Source organism: Pinus tabuliformis, chromosome 8 (genome assembly GCF_031772625.1).
Source record: "Pinus tabuliformis cultivar Carrire ecotype Pingquan chromosome 8, CPIR1, whole genome shotgun sequence".
Classification (NCBI taxonomy): Eukaryota; Viridiplantae; Streptophyta; class Pinopsida; order Pinales; family Pinaceae; genus Pinus; species Pinus tabuliformis.
Window position 1 is genome coordinate 1,460,779,292 of NC_142294.1, and position 20,061 is coordinate 1,460,799,352.

General features: G+C 39.6%; 1 pseudogene; it reads left to right on the plus strand.

Annotated features, from left to right (window-relative positions):
* Positions 1-3,026: 3,026 nt before the first annotated feature.
* Positions 3,027-12,487, plus strand: LOC149241293 (uncharacterized; annotated as a pseudogene).
* Positions 12,488-20,061: the final 7,574 nt, after the last annotated feature.

Sequence of the window (20,061 nt, forward strand, 5' to 3'; positions counted from 1 at the left end):
TTGTCCACAAATCGGGGAAAGTGAGTGGCCACATTGATGATTTCTGCTAGGTTTGTTCCAGCAGGATTCTTGAAGATGCCCTTGAAGTGAGTCGTGCCAAGATTGGAGAGCTTGTTGAAGGTATCTGCTAGCCCTCCATCCAGGAGGGGCAGGTTCCAAATGGTGTTAGCCACTTTCCTCCCTTTTGCGAAGTTATGGAAGAATCTAGAGTTTTCATCCCCAACTTTTAGCCACAGTGCCCTGCTTCTCAGCCGTGTCGATTCCTCCCTGAGCTTGAGGATATTTTGCTTCTGCTTCTCCAAGTCAACAAGACGGGTCTTGTGCTCCTCTGTGATAAATCCCAAGTTTTTCTCATCCAAAAGGCCCTTAAGTTCCTCTTCCACCGAGCAGAGCTGTTCATCCTCCCTAGCCTTTTTCATCTTGGCCCACTCAATCACTAAGTGTTTTAGTTCTGTGAGGTTTTTGACAAAGCCCCTTGCCATCGATGTTTCTCTGTTAATGGGGTGGGCTTGCCAATAATCTGTGACAACTTTGGAGAAGCTGGGGTCCTGGAGCCAATGGTGATTAAACTTGAAGGGCGCTTTTGGTTTTGGATAGGGACCCATGATCTCCATGAGGATAGGAGAGTGATCTGAAATACCTCCAGATCCCACCCACTGCTTGTAATAGTGTAGCTGGTGTACCAGAGGACCTTTCATCAGAAAACGATCTAACCTACGAGCCAGAGCTGTTGTTCCAATCCTTCTATTCCTCCATGTGGGGAGGGGATTCTGCATGGGAATGTCGATTAGATCATGTTGTTCAAGGATACGTCTCATGAAATCTATAATTGGATCTACTTGCACCGAGGAGCCCCAGGACTCTCTAAACCCTGATGAGAAGTTTAGATCACCTCCTAGGATTGTGTGCTCAAGAGACATCAAACTCCTACTGAGTAGTGTCCGCCAGAAACTTTCCCTATGCTGGCAAGGCCCATATATGTTGATGATGCGCAGAGGCAGTCCCAAGTCTGAAGAAAAAATGTCAGCACCCATATAACCATGACCTCCCCAGGAAGAGTCCAATCTGATGGTTTTAGGATTAAATCCCATAGCCAGTCCACCAGATCTGCCCATGGCATCCAAAGCAATGTAATGCCACCCAGTCGATATGGAGCTCAGGGTATGTGAAATGGATTCAGCATCACCCAGCGTTTCTTGAAGGAGAATGACATCCGGGTGTTCGACCTCAAAAAGTCGTTTGAGTGCTAGTTTTTTGGGGGAACTAGCCAAACCCCTGCAATTGAATGAGAGGCATTTCATGGGGGACCCCTCTTCGGGGGATTTGATGCTCTAAGGGCCCCCACGATAGTGGATTGACGGCCGAAGGCCACTTCCGCTCCAGCACGTCTGATAGCTTTGTTAAGATCGGATTTCCTTCCCCTGGTGGAGGAGAGTCCCGAGTTAAGAGGAACAATGCCCAGCCCACACTGGGAATCAGAGGATGTCGAGTGAGAGGTCCGGGGTCGGAGGGAGTAAGGGTGTGGGGGGATATGCTGTACAGGCGATGCTGGGGGAGGAGATGGGGGCAGGGGTTGAGCGAGTGAGAGAGAAGGCGGGACAGTGGAGGGAATCAGAGGAGGAGAAGGAATTGTGCAATGTGCCATATAGAATGTAGAAGATTTTGAATGATCTGATGTAAGAGCAATAGGAGAAGAGGGTAAAGAGAGATTTGTGCCCGAGGTATGTGTAGCTGCTACTACTGCCCAAGCCCGCGTCAATGGTGGTGAGGGCGAGTCCTCATTGTTAACCGCTGTGTCTGCCTGTGCGCCAAGGGGTGTCGAAAATCCTTGTGACGGTGGAGGAGTATGAGGCGCAGATCTCCTGGAGGTAATTGGCGAGATCGGTGGAGAGCTATCCGGTCTCTTGATCAATGGGCAGTCTTTGTAGAGGTGCCCCACTTTATGGCACCAGTTGCAGCGAAAAGGGACTCCTTCGTAGTCCAATATCTGATTACGCTTATGCTTCCCCCATTGCAGGGTGATTTCTTCCTCCAGTCCCTCCCTGGTATCGAGATGGACCAGTATACGGGCCACTGTTCTCCTTCGAGTGTCTATGTAGGATCGATCGTGATCCAAATAAGTCCCCAATGCATTTCCAATTCTGGTGAAGGCTGCATCACTCCAGTATTGTAATGGAAGCCCCGGAAGTCTCACCCACAATGGCCCTGCTGCAATTTGTTCTCTCTCAGGATCGAATAAAGGGGTCCATCTTTTTAAAAGCATAGGTGCAGTCTTGATGTGCCAATATCTCTCCAGGACCGCGGTCGTGTGTTCTTCACAAGTGAAGTGGAGGGAGAACCACCCCCGTGGAAGAACCTGTACCTCCGGCAATTGAGGGAGCAGGGCATCCCAGATCTCTTTAACCCATCGTAGCAGCCGATCCACCGAATAGGTGCGCCCTCGCACATGTCCGACCAAAACTGTGCATGCTGTAGCCATCGTTTCCTCAAAATCCTGTGTGTTGCTGAAGCTAATGGTGGTCTCTTTCCTGATAGCCCTAACACACTTCGATTTCTTGGAGCGCGGTGCCGAAGGGTGATCCGCTAGGGGGTTTGTGTCCCCAGCCGGTGAGGGTTTTGTGGGATTTATGTTAATAACCGGCGCATCGAAACTCCCCGAGGGTTTAACCCCATTGTTCAAAGGGGGATTTGTCGGAATAGCCCTCTGGTTAGGCTGAACCCTCGGTTTAGCCAGGATAGTATGAGCGTCTGGCAGCGGCGAAGGGATCTCATCAAAGGTCAGTGAATTAGGAGGTAAGGAGGCGAGGAGATAAGCAGTGCTGGGCGATAGAGGCGGAGCCTTCAGACCAAAAGAAGATGCAGTAGGGTCCGGCAAGGTAACCGCCGGTATGAAGTCCAGACCTCGAGATGCCTCTGCGGTCGGTGGAGCAAAACCCGGAGCGATTAAGATAGGGTTAGTGAAAATTGACTGACCTTCCAACGGATCCTCGGAAAAATCCACGAGGTCCGTTCCCCGTTGTTCCTCCATGCCGGATAGCGACAGCAGATCCCCGGTGTTGGCGTCGATCTGTCAGCAGCACCGAAACCCTAGCTCCCAAGATACCTTCGATCCTGTGGTCCTGCGGCTCGTTCCTGCGGCTTGTCCTAATCCCTCGCGGTTATGGTTGGTGAACAGCGTTAGAGCCATTTTTCCTCCTTAACTAGACTTAGCTCAGTTAACTAAGCTAACTAATTCCAACTCAAAGTACAACTCATCCTGATCTCCTTTAATCGAGGGATAACTTCCTCGATCAATGAGACAAATGTTGCATGTCTTCACATAGACTTCATGTTTGATTTTCTCCAACTAATTAACTCAAGATGAATTAATTAATTATTTTTCAAACAACTAGCGAGACTGAATTTGAATTTTACTTCTCAATTTTAGTTCAGGGACTAACTAAAATTGGAATCTATCCCAAAATACTATTTATAGCAATGCTATTTTTAGCATTTCCATTTTTTCATTCCTTGTTGCTATGTCCAACACTGGTACCTGGAATTCTATATATAGCAATGCTATTTTTAGCATTTCTTATTGCTATTTCCAACACTCGCTCTCAACAAGAAAGGAATTGAACTCGAACCCAATCCTAAACCTTTGGAATGTTCTACATGCAACACTTCTCTCAAGTGTTGTTACTCCAACAACTCTAGAAAAAAATAAATAAATAAATAAATCTCCCAACTGACCTCCCTATTGGGCTTGAAACATCCTCTCATGTTGAAGCTTCCTTTGTCGCTGACAAGTGCTCCCTCTGTGACCTCTGAGCTGCTACAACACTCCATGCATATCACACTGTTGCACACCTCTCTGTGCCATCCTACACTGGTGCAACACTCCTGTGCCTCTCGCATTGTTGCAACCTGCTAGCTCTGCACTGTCTTGGGATTCCTGCACTGTAGCTCTCTCTACCGCTCCATTCGCATCTGTCTCTACCCACTCAGCCAGTCTTGCTACTCCTCATCGGGGCTCCCGTAGCAAGGTCTAATCAAAGAGGTTGGGTACCTCAATGATCCTGCCCCTATTCCATCCTTCTTAGAACTGTCACTCCACATCACCCCACCTCCGACCTGGAGGTATGGATGCATGTGATCCCTCTGCCCACTTGGCCTGAAATTTCCCCCTACTGGAGATCTCTGCATGAGTGGATGCCTCCACTCGGTCTCCTCTCAGCTTCTCCAGTTATGGTTGCACCACAACCTCCTGAAGCTGCTTCACCAATTGTGGCTCCTCCACAATTGTCTGAGACTTCTTCTGGGGCTGCATGTTGAAAGGTAATGTACTCTCCCTCTCAAGCACCAAGTCTCCAATAGTTTCCTTGCTCCTCAAGGCTTTGCATGCATCTTGAACCTCAAGAGCATACAAGTTCTTGACTTGTGAACCGATCTGCTTCACCTGTCTCGTGATGACGTGTCTAAGGAAAACCTTTCTCTTACTAAAGACTACATCATAGCCTTTGTCTTCCAGCATTGCAATCGATACCAAGTTTTTCTTCAATCCTAGCACATAATTCACATCTGTCAAGGTAATGTGAGCTCCATGATCCCTCTGAAAAACAACTGTGTCTACTCTTGAGACACTATACTTTTCAACATTACCCATCACTATGAGTATCAGGAGATCCTTCTCCTCCAAGGTACTGAAAATATTCTTGTCACCTGACATGTGGAATGAAGCTCCACTGTCCAGGTACCAAACACATCCCACCATGGATGAAACCATGCATGCGATGAGAGAGAAATCCAACTCAAACTGTGAGGCCAGTGCCTCGCCATCAAATCCCTTCAAAGATCCCTTCTTGGATTTCTTTTGTGGACAATTCGTAGCATAATGGCCCACCTCATGACAATGAAAGAATCGCACTTTTGATTTGTCAAACTTCTTCCCACCATGGAAAGAACTCGATTTAGGATGGGACACCTTTCCTTTCCCTTTCCTCGCCTTACTCGCTAAGGCTAGATTTTCTTCATCATATTGTTTTGATGAAGATCCATCTCTGGTGCTTCTTCTTATCTCCTCCTGCATCAAATCTGACCAAATTCATTCCCAATCTGGTAGTTTCTCTCTTCCATTAACCGAGTCTTGGTAGCTATGCCAACTCTTAGGAAGACCAAGGAGTGCAAGACTCACCATGTCATCATTGGCTGTCCTGATCCCTACACTTACAAGCTCATCCTTGTAGGTGGTGAGCTTGTTCAGATATGTAGAGATCGTGTCGCCCTTTTCACACTTGATTTTCTGAAGCTTGTCTTTCAACACCAGCTTCCTCTGGTCGTTGTTATTCTGATATAGATCTTTCACGTTTTCCACATTGAAAATGGTGTCTCCTTCCCATGGAGGCTAAAGTCAATGTGGTCTCGAACTCCCTCCAGGAGGATTCTCCTCGCTCTAGCCACACATTTCTTCCATTCTGCCAATTTTGTAGCATTAGCTGCTACGGGCTTGGGGACTCCTTGATCAATGAAGTCCTTTAGACCGTTGTCTTCTAATGCTACTTCCATGCGATCCTTCCAGAGTATATAATTCGAGCTGCCACCAAGGGCATACTCAAGTCTTAAACCGCTAAATGCCATTGGTGAAATTGAGATGTGATAAGAACATGATTTCTATAATCAGGAACTTCAAACTTTGAACTTCTCCCTTCTTTGTATATTGTTCTTCGCTTTGATCAGCTTTGCTCCGATGCCATGTAGAATTTCTCACTGTAGATCACCTCATAATGCAATATTCTAAAGCAAAATACTTACAGAAGCTTAATCGATTATGAGCAAGATCAAATAGAACACATATAACAGAGAAGTAGAATCAATCACACATAAACACAGAAAAATACTCTCGGGAAAGCCTTAGCTAAAAACCTTGAACTCTATATTATCATACAAGTGGAAACATGTCTAGATTACACAAAGCATTAGCTCACAAGCTATCCTACTCTCAGTACAATCCCTCTACTGCTCATAGACAGTCAAAGGCTTCTCACAAACCTTCTTCTCTGCCCTCCAACACTCCTATTTCCTTGCATAGTTTCTCCTGGGGTCCAATGCTGCCACCTGTGTGAATTCACCTCTCACACTACTCACTAAACTCAGAAGTAACTACACAATCCTGAAGGAGATAATTCATTCTGCATGGATGAGTTTCCTATATAGGAAAATTCCTCCAACTGATAGTACATTGTCCCTTCCTCTGATCTCAACTGGGTCTCTGACTAAACTGACATGCATGAGTTATTTATGAGAGAATATTCAATTATTTGAAGTGCAGCAGTTACATGCATGCATGCATTAACTAACAAAACTCAGAATTAGTTCCTCAAAACTATTTGGAACTAATTTAACTCGACTTAACTAAGTTAATTGAGCTAACTAATTACAAGTCAAAGTACAACTCATCTTGATCTCCTTTAATCAAGGGATAACTTCCTCAATCAATGGGATAAATGTTGCATGTCTTCACATAGACTTCAAGTTTGATTTTCTCCAACTAATTAACTCAAGATGAATTAATTAATTATTTTTCAAACAGATAGTGAGACTAAATTCAAATTTTACTTCTCAATTTTAGTTCAGGGACTAACTAAAATTGGAATCTATCTCGAAATACTATTTATAGCAATGCTATTTTTAGCATTTCCATTTTTTCATTCCTTGTTGCTATGTCCAACATTGGTACCTAAAATGCTATTTATAGAAATGCTATTTTTAACATTTCTTGTTGCCATTTCCAACAAACCCATCAGAAGCTCAGACTACTTCGACATGGTCCTTACACGATTAAAAAGGCTATGGGAAACAATGCTTTGGAGCACAGCATTCCTTCATTCCTTTGCTTGCACAGAGTGTTCAATGTGGAGCGCCCTCTACCATGCTTCCCACCATTGCTGGACACATCAGAGATTGCAGAACAGCTCACCAGGGACCAAGTTCAACGAATGGAGGAACTCAGTGCAATGGGGACCATTACTTCCTAAGGGGGGAGGAATTATCTAGGTGGATGTTGGTGGCCACCTGCCTATCCCACTTGGACCCCCACAACTATCTCTCTCAGTTTTTTCAGTTTCATAAATTGTAGCACAGTTTACTATTTTTAGCAGTTTTTCGGGTCCTGAACTTCCAAAGCCGTTTTGAGGCCTTAAACGACTTTTTTTTGGAAAACTGGGAGCAACATCGGTCCATGGACCAATGTTTTTCATCCCAAAGTTGTAATGCTTGGATAGATCTTTCTAACGAGCTATTGTATGCGTCAAACGAAGATCGGGTGCCAAAGTTATGGCCCTAGGAAGTTGATGTACCAACATACCCAAAACGGGGCCCACAATTTGGTGTTTCATCTTCTAGGGTTAGGTTTTGGGATGTTAATGGTTTTCCATTATTTCTCAACAATAAATAGGCCTTCGAGCCTCATTGTAACACAGTTCAGGGGCATGTAGCGGCCACATCTCTTCTTAGAGATAAGCTACCATCGCCCTAGCTGGTTTATTTTCATTTCTGTTTGTAAACATATTTCAGTATTTTACATTAATGAAATGAAGTATTATTTCCGTTGCATCTTTGTGTATATGGTTATCTCTGTATTTTGTTGTGTTCCTGTTTAAATTTGGATCAATGGGAGGATTGTTTTTCTGCAATGGTAGATTTTTGGCCAACATTTATGGGGAATCTAATTACTGTTAAATTTATTCCAAAAGAATTCCATGTCACAGAGAAAATGTTGCATATGAACGAGGATGTGAGCTGTTGTAGGAAATTGAAAGGCTTGTGTCAACATTTTAGATCTGAAGTCATAAAATATTTATTTATCTAGTTTGTATGTTTGTGGTGTGAATTATAGTAGGTTTTCATTTTTTTCAGTTGTGGTTATAAAAGGATTGGTGGTCCTTAAATTGGAAGCCTCGATGTCCAAAAATCAATTCATGTGCGTTTTTGTTGGTTATAAACACTGGTTGGTGGTTCTTAAACTGGAAGCTCCGGTGTCTGAAACATCAATTCTTGTAAGCTCAAGTTGTTTTATCAACTTTTAAACACATTTAGTATCCCACTCTCCATCCTGGAAACTGACAGATAGCCAAAAGAAAAATATTTGGTAGATGGTGGTTGGTTCATAGGATTGTTCATTACTTGATAGCTCTTATCGTGGAAGCCCTAACGAGCTGAGTTGTCAATAATGTTGATCTTGAAAAGTTCATCAATGATGGTCAAAGGCGGTTATGTTTTAAATGGAGATCAAATGACAACTCGAAGTTGTGGCGGTGAAATGGCATTGTTTGCAAGATTTCAGAGTTGATGGGAGTGTGATTAAAACTAGTTAGACATAGATTATCCGTGTTCTTGTAATGTGTTTTCAATGTTTTCCATGTAAGCATTAAGGGACAGTGTTGAAAGTAATGCTTCCATATGTTTTCATGAGTTGTAATTGTGAATCCCAAGGAGTCAATCTAGAAATTTTTATTTCCATACGTGTGTGAGTTGTCTATGACTCATTGATCTACCTTCTTCAGATCTTATCATCTAGAAGTCACTGATTTAATTCTTATATATGTAATTGCTTTATGTGATCAATAAAACGGAGTGTGTGATTTGTTGTGTGTATAATCCCTCTTAGCTCTCTTCTATTTTCCTAATATTTGTGTTATCCATTGCCTTTTGAGAGACATTTTTTAACAAAATAATTTGAGACACTTGCTTAAATACAATATTTAAGGCAATACACAAGAGTTTTTTGGTCTTAAGTTAAGACAATTTATCCAAAATTTTTCTCAAATATTGTGTTAAAACCCCCTTCTATGTTGTAGTGTTCGGGTTCAATAATGAAATCAACAAAATCGTTAATGTAAGATGAGGTTGATCCCACAAAGACGAGGTTAATCTTTAATGTAAGACCAGGTTGATCCCACAAATTACTCAAGAATTATGTTGTAGCGTTTGGTTTCGAGAATGAAATCAACAAAATCCTTCGTATAAGACGAGGTTAATCCTTAATGTAAGACGAGGTTGATCCCACAAATTACTCAACAATTTTATCAAGATACCGACCAAAAGCATGGATAAGGGCTCAAATCGCAAGTCCAAAGAAAACTTTATCTTTCTCTATTTTTAATTTCCCAAAAATATAAAGAATTTAGAAAGAATAGGGAATAAGACATTGTTGAATAGAAACATCTATATCTATTAAAAAAGATTAAACATTCTGTAAATTTATAATAAATAACTTAACATATTTTATACAATTTTAAAAATTTAAAAATATATATTTTTAAATAATAAAAAAATACTAATTTAATTATACCAAATAAAATACCAAAGAATATATACATTTACAATAAATTAATAAATATTTCATACAAATAATTCAGACATTTACAATTAAGTTTGAAATGTTCATAAAATTTGTTAAATTGGAGACATTTTTCCTTCTATTATATTAAATAAAAAATATGTAAATTTACATTGCATGGATAAACATCTAATGCGAATTCTTAGACTGGAAATATTTTTGTTTCCTTTGACCATGACGCCATCGATCAACAGAAAATTGGAACAATCATCATTACTTACTATTCATAAATGGCCGGGGAAAATATTTGTCAGTGTATAGTAGTTAAGAGCCGTTAAGGATGATCCTGTGCGGTTTACTCCGTAAATTTATTTCCCTTCCGCGTATCCATTGGAATGCGATCCAAATTTATTCCTATTGAGGAATAAATTGGATTGGGATAACAAGTAAAAATTGTACTTAATTATTTTATTTTTTAATTTTGTTGGGTATATATGTTTATAAATTTAAAATTTTTTGAAATTACAAATTTGAAATAGGAAACTTTATATAATTTAAATATTTTATAGATTTCTCATAATTCTAAATTTATTTATATATTTAAAATTTTTCATAACCTTATTTATACATTAAAAACTCGTTTTAAACTAAATTATAAAAATTAAAAAATTAACCCCAACAAAAATATTTCAATCAAATTTGAAAAAGATTCCAAATCCAAAACAATAATTAAACAACTCCAGAGCTATAGAATTTGTTGATTGAGTTATACAATTTGTCAATTTTCCAAAACATTTATTAGAAATGACGTTCGTTTACAGTGTTTAAATTTTCCTTCATTTCGTTGGGAATTCGGTAGTTATATTGCTAAAAAAAATTTCAGTTTCAAACCTATCAAAAATACATATTTCGATTACACTAGTTCAATTAAAACGGTCTCGAAAATAATGTCCTGAAAATAGTTACTGCATTAAGTTGCAGAATCTCGCGAATTAAAATGTACAATTCCATAAAAATCTAGAAAATCTTCAATTTAAACTACCATATAAGAACAATCCATTATCACTGGTTTGTTATCCTTGGTATATCACGACTGTCTGTTAGTGAGGTCCTTCGCGATTCGAAGCTCTATCGAATTTCGAACGTTCATTCAATCTTTTGTTACATAAGCTCGATCGGATTTGGAAGGTTCGCATGGTCGAATCCAGTTGAATTGCAGCAAAAGACACCCTTGATCACTTGTCTTAGGTAAGCAACTTTTCATGGAAAAGTGCTGAGGTTTTGTTGAAGCTTTTTGCCATACATACTGTAAGTGTGAGGTCCTCGTGAAAGAAAACGTTTCGCCTGTGTGTATCCTTTTTTCCCATGATTGATATCATTTTGATTCTCGATCGACTTATTTGAATATATGCAGCAACTGTGACATCCGGATATTCCAGGTTTGGGCGGGAAATTAAAGATTTGATTCAACTCTGGACAAAGCAGTTCAAGATCGCCGACAATCGTCTTCCAAACGGCTTATTTGACCGAATCCCACTCGAAGATCTTCTAATTAATCAACTGATTCTGTTTTAAATCATTAAAGATGAGTACCGCTGTTGAGAAGCCTTTTGTAGCCTCCGGAGGTCTTGGCGTTGGAGTCGATCTTTCTTTGTCGGGGCAGTCTCGCCAGGCACTAGCGCAGATCGAGTCGAAGTTATCCGAGAAATTGAAAACCATGGCCTTTCTTTCGACACCAGCGAGAATATATGATGTTCAGTGGCTCTCTGCCAAGGTGTGCTCTACTTATTTTATAAATTAAGTTCATAGAATGTTTGAAATAGGATGAAATGTCTGTCTTAGCCAGCATTGATGTGAGCACAGGTAGCGATGGAGGCTCAGACCAAGAATGAGGCAGAAAAAGGAAAGTTTCCTTACGAAGATGTCAAAGAACTTTCTGAACTGTACCAAATCTATAAGAGTCTTATGAATGATGCAAAATCCCTATGCGCGACGCCCAAGCACAAAGCATCCGAGTTTGAAGAAGCCGAAGAGAAAATTGAAAAGCTGTTGTGTCAAGCGTCTCATGAAAACGCCTCCCTGAAACTCGACCTTCGCGGCCTTCTCCTCCACAGCGTTCCAGACACAGTACAGCAACTGTCATCCACGCTTGTCAAGCTCGACCTTTCTAATAATGACCTGGATGTATGTTTATTTCCAGAATGTTCTTTATTTGTAGTCGAGGGAGGAATCTTTGTAAAGATTGATAGGATTTAATTGTTTATTGCTGAGTTTCCTTGAATCTGTGACCAGTCTAGTGAATCTTGTCCATCTGGACATCCAGTCAAATCAGCTTACATCGCTTCCGAATTCCGTCGGGCATCTTGTGAAGCTTAAGATTTTCAATGTTTCTGGGAATAACCTTACTGCGCTTCCTGATAGGATTGCAAGCTGCCGGTAAATTATTCAAGATTTAGATGTACTTCATAATTTTCATTATTAATTTTCTTTGTATTACAACCCTGCCATGCATTAATCCCGCTAGCTGCTGCTGGCCATGACATTAATCTTTTAAATTCAGAGAATTGGAAGAGTTGATTGCCAATTTCAACCAACTGAGGCGGCTACCTGAGAGGCTGGGTTTCGAACTGCTGAACCTCCGGAAGCTGTGAGTTCATTCGAACGAGATCACGCGTCTTCCATATTCAATCTCCCACATGATGTCTCTCCGCTTTCTGGATGTACACACGAACAAGCTTGGAGAGCTTCCAGAAGATTTTGAGAACTTTGATGAATCTGGAATACCTGGACGTCAGCTGCAATCTTAACCATCTTGTGGCTCTCCCGGAATCGATTGGGGGTCTCGTGTCTCTTATTGAGTTAAATATCAGCTACAATCCTCTGGTTGTACCCCCACCCCAAGTAGTAGATCAGAATGTGGACGCGATCAGGGAATACATGGCAGACACGCTGAAAGCCCAGAAGAACAAATGCAGAATGAAGAGTGCGCGTGAATCTTGGTTGCGAAGAATAGTACCGAAATTGGTGACATGTGTAACACCAGGCTCTGATGTTTCAAAAGCTTTGGCATGGCAAGAGTACCGATCCGAGGACAGCGACAGCGAAGATAAGGGAGCCCAGTTTTGCATTCCCGCAACTGCTCGTCGTCGACGTGCTTCCTTCGCTACATGACATTCGTCATCGCATCTTGGCGAGTAGTGACACCTCACCGTAGTCGCCACCACTTGTGATGGCTCAACTTATAAATCCTAAATGCGGACGAAAGAAATCAGGTTTATTCTTGAGGATGTCATGGTAATCGAGGAGTGTCCTCGAGCATTTTACGTTCACATTGCGAGTCTGCCTGTTTGTTTCCTCTCTAGTGTTTAGGGCATATATCATATACCTTAAATTACAGTGTTGTCTATCATAAGATTTATTAACTAGCAATTGTCCCAAAAGGTACAAAGAGAGGTCGATAGGATTAGTGAAAGGAAGAAAGTTCTATAGATAGTCAAGCATATATAAAGGTAAGTAGTGACGAAGGCAATAACCACTTTGACCATCCTATACCAGTACATTTTGATATTAGAAGAACAAAACCATAACCAAACCATTCATATTAATATAGTAAGTGTAGAACGCGTTCATACTTAAAGCTCAATAGGTTCAATAGATTATTGGCGGCACGGTTTTTTTCTAAATGAAAAGTAAATTACAACGTTGTACATGGTAAATGAAAAGTGGAGAAATTTGTGATTTGCAAACGTTAAAACAAATCACTTACATTACTGGTTGACAGTAGAACTAAAACATTAACATTATTAAAATTTTGAAACCGATTTTAAATTCATGTATTGTATTTTTCAAAGTATTTTGTTTTACATACTTAAGTCCTCAAATATAGTGGTTTTAGATTCCATTTTGGCAAACCCACCATTGAAAACAATATGTATTTCTCTGGCCCTCAAAGCAAGCTTTTAGCACTTATTAATCTATGCTCTGTCCAAGATACGATTCAAACTTTCATTTTCAAGCATTTTAAGAGGCAAAACAGTGCAAATATTTTAAATGTTCTATTTACTTGTCTGAATTTCTACAAATAAAATATATATCTTACATCCCCACCCCACCTTTAAGGGGTTTAAAAAGAAGAAAGAGCACTCTCAAAAAAATTAGAAACCTTTAATATAAGGTGAATTTTTAAAAATTTACATCAAGAATTTGATTCTGGAAATTTCTGCAATCCCTACACATCCTTCCTTTAAAGGGCATTTTACAATTTGGCTTTCGAAAAATGGAAATAGTCTCAACCAAAATTTTCAGTTATACTTTAATCTGTGTCTCCAGATAACAACTCCCAATGATCGCCAGTTCACACAGAACATTGGTCACACACCAATTGCCCCCACTTAACACTGCTTATGCATCAGTCATTCGCAATAGGTTAACAGGTTTCTTTGATATCCAATTCTAACAATAGTTTCAGACCATCTTTGTGTTTTGCTTCCTCACATAATCTGTGTCTCCAGATATTTTTCCTTCTACACTCCCATACTCCCATACACTCGTTTTCCTTCTACTCACACCAATCATCTTCAACTTTGATTTTCCTTCTACACTCCCATACTCCCATACACTCGTTTTCCTTCTACTCACACCAATCATCTTCAACTTTGATTTCAAACCAAGAAAGGGGTTCAAGGTTTCTACAATTTCAAATTCAATTAAAATGATTTCAGTTTCTTGGAATTTTCTCTGGAGCAATCTTTGCTGCCCCAAAACTGTTTATACCCTTTTCCATAAGTAGGATACATACGCAGCGACATTTTTCACTCAAACCCTGAAAAAGAACAAGCCTTCAGGGAATTTCGTCTGGATCTTTTATCATTAATGTAAACAAAGAAACACAATCTATAAATTCCCACTGTTTTCTTGAAAAAGGAATCAGAAGAATTTACATTTTAAATGGAAAATATGAATACTTTCGAAATTGTGATGAGTTTCTTCTTCCGTATCTATCACATAAGTAGTTTTAGTGCCACCCCATTGTTGGCCACTCTTCGCCGCTACATCTGTAACCTGGACACTTTGCCTACTTCAATCGCCCTGCACAGTTCAGATCTCTCTTGCTACAGGATCTACGCATCAATTCTGCACTCAATGGCTCCACAATTATAGCCCCAAGCATAATTTGTCAGGGATTACCCTAGATTTGTCACGGTAACAATCTAGAAAGCAAATACTCAAAACTAATTGATTGAATATATATATATATATATATATATATATATATATATATATATATATATATATATATATATAACAATAGTGTGGAGATATTTTTTCAGCCCATCGAAATAACTCATGATGTGGAATACAGTTCTTGCTTTCAGACCTTTATGGACCAACTGAACATATCCATTCATTACCAATAATGGATTCTATGATACATTATGTAATCCATTTGTGGCCTTCTTATCCTAAGAATTGAACATTTAGGAATTATCATACAAGCCTCATTCATCATCCAGGGGCCAGGAAAAACTCTCGTTCAGGAAGTAGTAGTAGTTTACAATTAGGGTTTTCATTCAGGGAGTAGTAGATCTGCATCTTGCAACAATTGCACAACTTCTTTCATAGAAGGCCACAACGCTGGCAGTTTGTGTGTACAGGATATTGCAATTCTCAAAGTCTGAAGCATTTCTTCCTTAAATGAATTGGAAATCTTCGAGTCAAGAACCACAAGTGCATCTTCCTTCTCATATATTTTTTATGAAGTCCAATAAAGAATATCCTTGTTCTCCCAAACTCTTGTTCAATGGCTCATTTGCCAGTTATGAGCTCCAGCAAAACCACAACAAAACCGTAAACATCGTTTTTTTCTTACGACCTTCAAGGAGTATGCATGTTCTACCAGAAAAATAGATAAACAAGGTGCAATTCAGGGTTCATCCATTTGCAGAACCTTGTGTGGGAAACATCAAGGAAAAAAATGGAACACATAGGCTAGGCAAAAGGGATGGTAAATTTACTAGGAGCAATGTAACCGTGAGTGCCTACAAAAATTGTTGAATCCCCTCCTCTGTTACAAAATTGAAGAACTTTTGCAACACCAAAATCAGCAATCTTGGCCTCATAAAATTGATCCACCAAGATATTGGTAGACTTGACATCTCTATGAATAATTGCAGGGGAGCAATCGTGGTGAAGATAAGATAATCCATGAGCCGTCCTTAATGCAATCTTATGTCATGTTGGCCAATCCGAATTATTATTGCTATGCAAATCTTGAAACAGGTTCCCATTAGGCATGTATTCATAGACCAACACATTAGACTGCCTGTTGGACATATAACAATAGAGCTTCACTATGTTTCTGTGGCGAATGGTTCCCAATGTTTCAACTTCTTCCTTGGACAATCGATGGTCATACTCTCACAGTAAATGCTTCCCACTTCGTTATTCTTCTTCTTATGTTTGTCCGTACTGAAATCATCTATATCCATTTTGGAGGTCGTCCAGAGGTGCTTCACTGCCACTGTTTCATTGTTGTGTATGTCAGCGTGATAAACCTTGCTGGATGCCCCACTTCCAATTACATTTGCTTTGTCTTTCAATAATAAAACCCTAGAAAGCTCTTCTGCATTGAAGCTCAAGTTATGAAAATTTGTGATTTTCAATGTTGAGTTTTCTGTTTTCTCCAGCCTATCTGCTTGGTGACGAACATACCTCCGGAAAAATATAAGTCCAATGACGAATATTAATGCTGTTGTTATCGCTCAGAAATTGTCCTGATTGTGGAAGGAGATCTCTGAGATAACCTTTTCAACCAATCTTTGGGTTGGAAACTGACCTTTCCAACCGAGAGGCTCCCTCTCTGAATCAACTACCCAATGTCACTTAGGCAGCTGCTCATGTAATTAAGCAATGGCCAGATCTTTGGTAAGTGAGATATTCAAAAGAAATTTGGTTGGGCAGGAGAGGGTATCCATTGGGCGATGGAGTCACAGGCTCTGGAAGATAACCAAAGGTTTGCTGGATGTTTGGTCGAATGAGCAAAGGCTTGACAGAGGCAAGGTAGAAAAATGTTTTCTTAGACATAAAATTTAAGATTAGTTGACAGATGAAAAGAGAAACACAATCCACTACAAAGGAGCACCTAACAGAGGGCGAATTCCAATGAAGTAGCTTTAGAAGGAAAAGCTTGCACGTATTGATTACTATATTTCAGAGCATCTAACTTGGACGAAATCTGAAATATTTTCCCTTAATCAGATACTGAAGAAAGATAATATGAATGGAAAACAATCACATGAAAGAACACAGACTAGAAAGCACTTTTCACATGAATCTCTATGGCCAAAGCTATGGTACTTTTGATACAGAGAATTTGATTAAAGTTCAGAAACACTGTTACAAAAATTGGCCCATGAAATTCCTCAAGACCCAACCCCTGACTATTACAAATCATCCCTTCAATAAACAAAATAATAACCATATGTTACTGGTTTACTGGAAATAAAATCAATTAAAATCATAACAAATAAGCTAAAAATAAAAGTTGTTGCAATGGATTCGAATTGCTGTAGCTGCTGATGGATTTATCCTATGCCTGAAGATTTGGAACTTTTATTGCCACTTGTGTTTTGACTGCCAACTATGTCCTGCAAATCTGGAATTGTTGATTTGGTGCCAATCAATCATCAGTCCACAAAATTTGGAGTAAATTTTGACCTGCTAATTTCTCCTGGAATGCTTTGTCTTCGATGGATTTGAATGCTCATTTTGTGGCCTAGAATCTGCAGCAAGTTCTTATTTTATGTTCCTCAAAATCTAGAAACAATTTAAGTCTGATTTTATGCCTGGAAATGCTCAAATAATCTCTTTTTAGATGTACTGCCACCTGAGCCTGCCATTTGTTGCTGACAGTCTTTATCCATTTTAATGTGCTCTCAATTGTGCATGCCAAAACAGTCCCTTTAAAGTTAAAAATGAAATATAACAAGAGAATAATCCTTTGCTTATTTCCAGCTAATTACCAAAGTCAATATTAGTTCGAAGGAATAGGAGTTAGCATAAAAATTTGGAGGAACTGATATCTTCAACAAAATTACTGTCACAATCTCCTCAATCATAGACATACATACTGCAAAGTGTGCAACAGAACAAACTGGTTGCATATAATGACCCCATTTTTGCTGTCCGTATCCTCCCTGTTGGATTAACATTCGATTGCAAATTTTTGTACTCCACTGAGTCAATCTTGCAAAACTATGGTCATAAATTGGTCTAATTCAACATGCACATGATTGGGCTTATCTTTTGGTCACAAAATCTATTGAAGCTAACACTAAAGAAATTGGTTCCTTTGCTAGGAACTTTATCTCACCCTATATCCGAGTGAAGTGAAGAATGAAAAGTTCACAAAACAAGTCTCAAAAGGATCGAGAAGCATTCAAAACCCTTCCTCTTGAAGCTACAATTCTCAAAGTCCTCATAGAAAGCTGGATTCAAAATAGCTTCCAATTGATACATTCCAATTCTTGAAATCCTTTAAGTAATGTCAACTTCACAGGGTTGCAAAAGCGAGTTTGAACTTCTCCATTCCTTTATTATCACATTGTTTTTATAACAAGATAACAAGAAACTTGCATAATTGTCTCACTGCAACACTCGATTCTGCTACAAACTGGAGGAAGGATTGAACCATTGCCTCGAATGTTATAACTTTATGGCGATTATGACCCCATAGTTATTCAAACCAGACCTCTAGGAATTTGTAATACCACCATGAATTGTCTTCAAAACTTGTTAGTAAAAGTAAAAGTGCAATGCGCCCACCAATCAACTTTATTTGGCTATTATATCATCCTGTGAGCATGCTTGTATGATGTCTGCATTTAAACTCCTCAGAGAGCTCTATATTCCTGGTTTGGAACAAACAATCCTCAATAGCAAACACAACATATGTCAACAGGGGGTTTCACATGGGCTTTTCGCTTCAAAAGCATTCTGAAGTTTGTGACCAAAGTAGGAAGAACACTTGCAAACTAGGCGTTTTCCTTCATCTCTTCATCTGTCATAAATGCCCCTTAACTCAAATGACATCGAGTGCGTTTCTGACACAATTTCTTCGTGATGTAGAACCATCTCATATGAGAGAACATTTGTGGGACGATCTCTGTAGATATCACTGCAAAGGTCACAATAATTGGGCATTTGATATTTGTTTACAAACCCTGGGCATTGCAGTAAAATCTAGACTCCTTTAGAAAGATGCATACATGTCATTTGGCATTCAAATGCACTAATGGCGTTCCATATTGCTTGTAAACTGGCACATAGGGTTTTGAAAATTATCCTTCACGGTCCATATATTAACACGAACCTTGCAACGCTTACTATGAAATCTGGATACGAAACCCTGTCCAGCTATTGTGGATCATGAGGCATTACTTTAAGAGATTTTGGGCAGCTCAACGTACCTGCTGAATAGGTTTTTCGTACTCTTTAGGGTTTATAAATTCCGTTTCTCCAAATTGTTTTGCTGAGAAAGGAAATATTACAAGAAAGGGTTAAAAAGGCAATTCTACAAGTCAACATATCAACATATCAACATTCGACATATCAACATATCAACATTCGAGGCAGCATATATGTGCAAGGAAAGTCGAGCACCTGCTCCCCCAATTCTTATCCACGGTCGCTCCCGTCACCGCAAGCTTCTTCCTTGTCCTTCAAGGATACCGATGAAGAAAACAACAGCACCAAATCTCATTTTCTCTTTCAAAAGCGCGGTATTTATGAAGATCCCTGGCCTCCGTTAAAAGGATCACGTGGATGAATCAAACCCTGACTTCGACTATTGACTGCATAACCAGAAATTAAAAATATTAAGTAATAAATATAAAACTGTGTCAAAGACCGCTGGAAGTCGGAGGATAAAGCCCTAGCTGCGCAGAATACGAACAAATTAGCGGATGTTAGTTCCTCAACGCTGCCCCCCTCTGGCCTTTCCATGATACCAAGTGCCTGTTCGTCGTCCAAGTATTAAACAAAAATCACTCCAGTCCAGGCATTTCACCTACTCTATCATATTGTGAGAATTAAAAGAAGGAACCCCATCACTGCTAACTCTACACTGCCTTCTCAGTAATTTGTAACGTTTTATTCACGGATTACAGGGAGTTGTAACAAATTTGCGGATATTTCTGCCTGCGAAATAAAAGAAGGAACCCCATCGCTGTTAACTCTACATTGCCTTCTCAGTGATTTGTAACGTTTTATTTACGGATTACAGGGAGCTGTAACAAATTTGCGTTTTATTCACGGATTACAGGGAGCTGTAACAAATTTGCGGATATTTCTCCCTGTTCATGTAGTGGGTGAAGATTCGGTTTGCCGGAAGTTCTCAATCACTGAGAATAAACAGAAATTGCCTCAACATTAACAATTTGCCTGCTGTATGCCCGCCAGATGTCGACGCCATGTGTCATCCTCAGAATGAAAGGGACGACGAAAGTCTCTTTCAAAGAGAAGGCCTATCGGCCTAAAAAGCGTTAAAGATGTTCTAGTATGAGATTTAAGAAGAGTGCAAGGAATAACATTTCATTTTACAAATTGTGTAGGTGGGGAGGATAATATTTCATTGTATCAATTATTTGGTCATTCCACTAACAGACATCACAATTATAAAAATTTTACCTTGTAAATCATCAAATAACCAATAGTATCATGTGGAAAATGATGCCAATCAATCTATG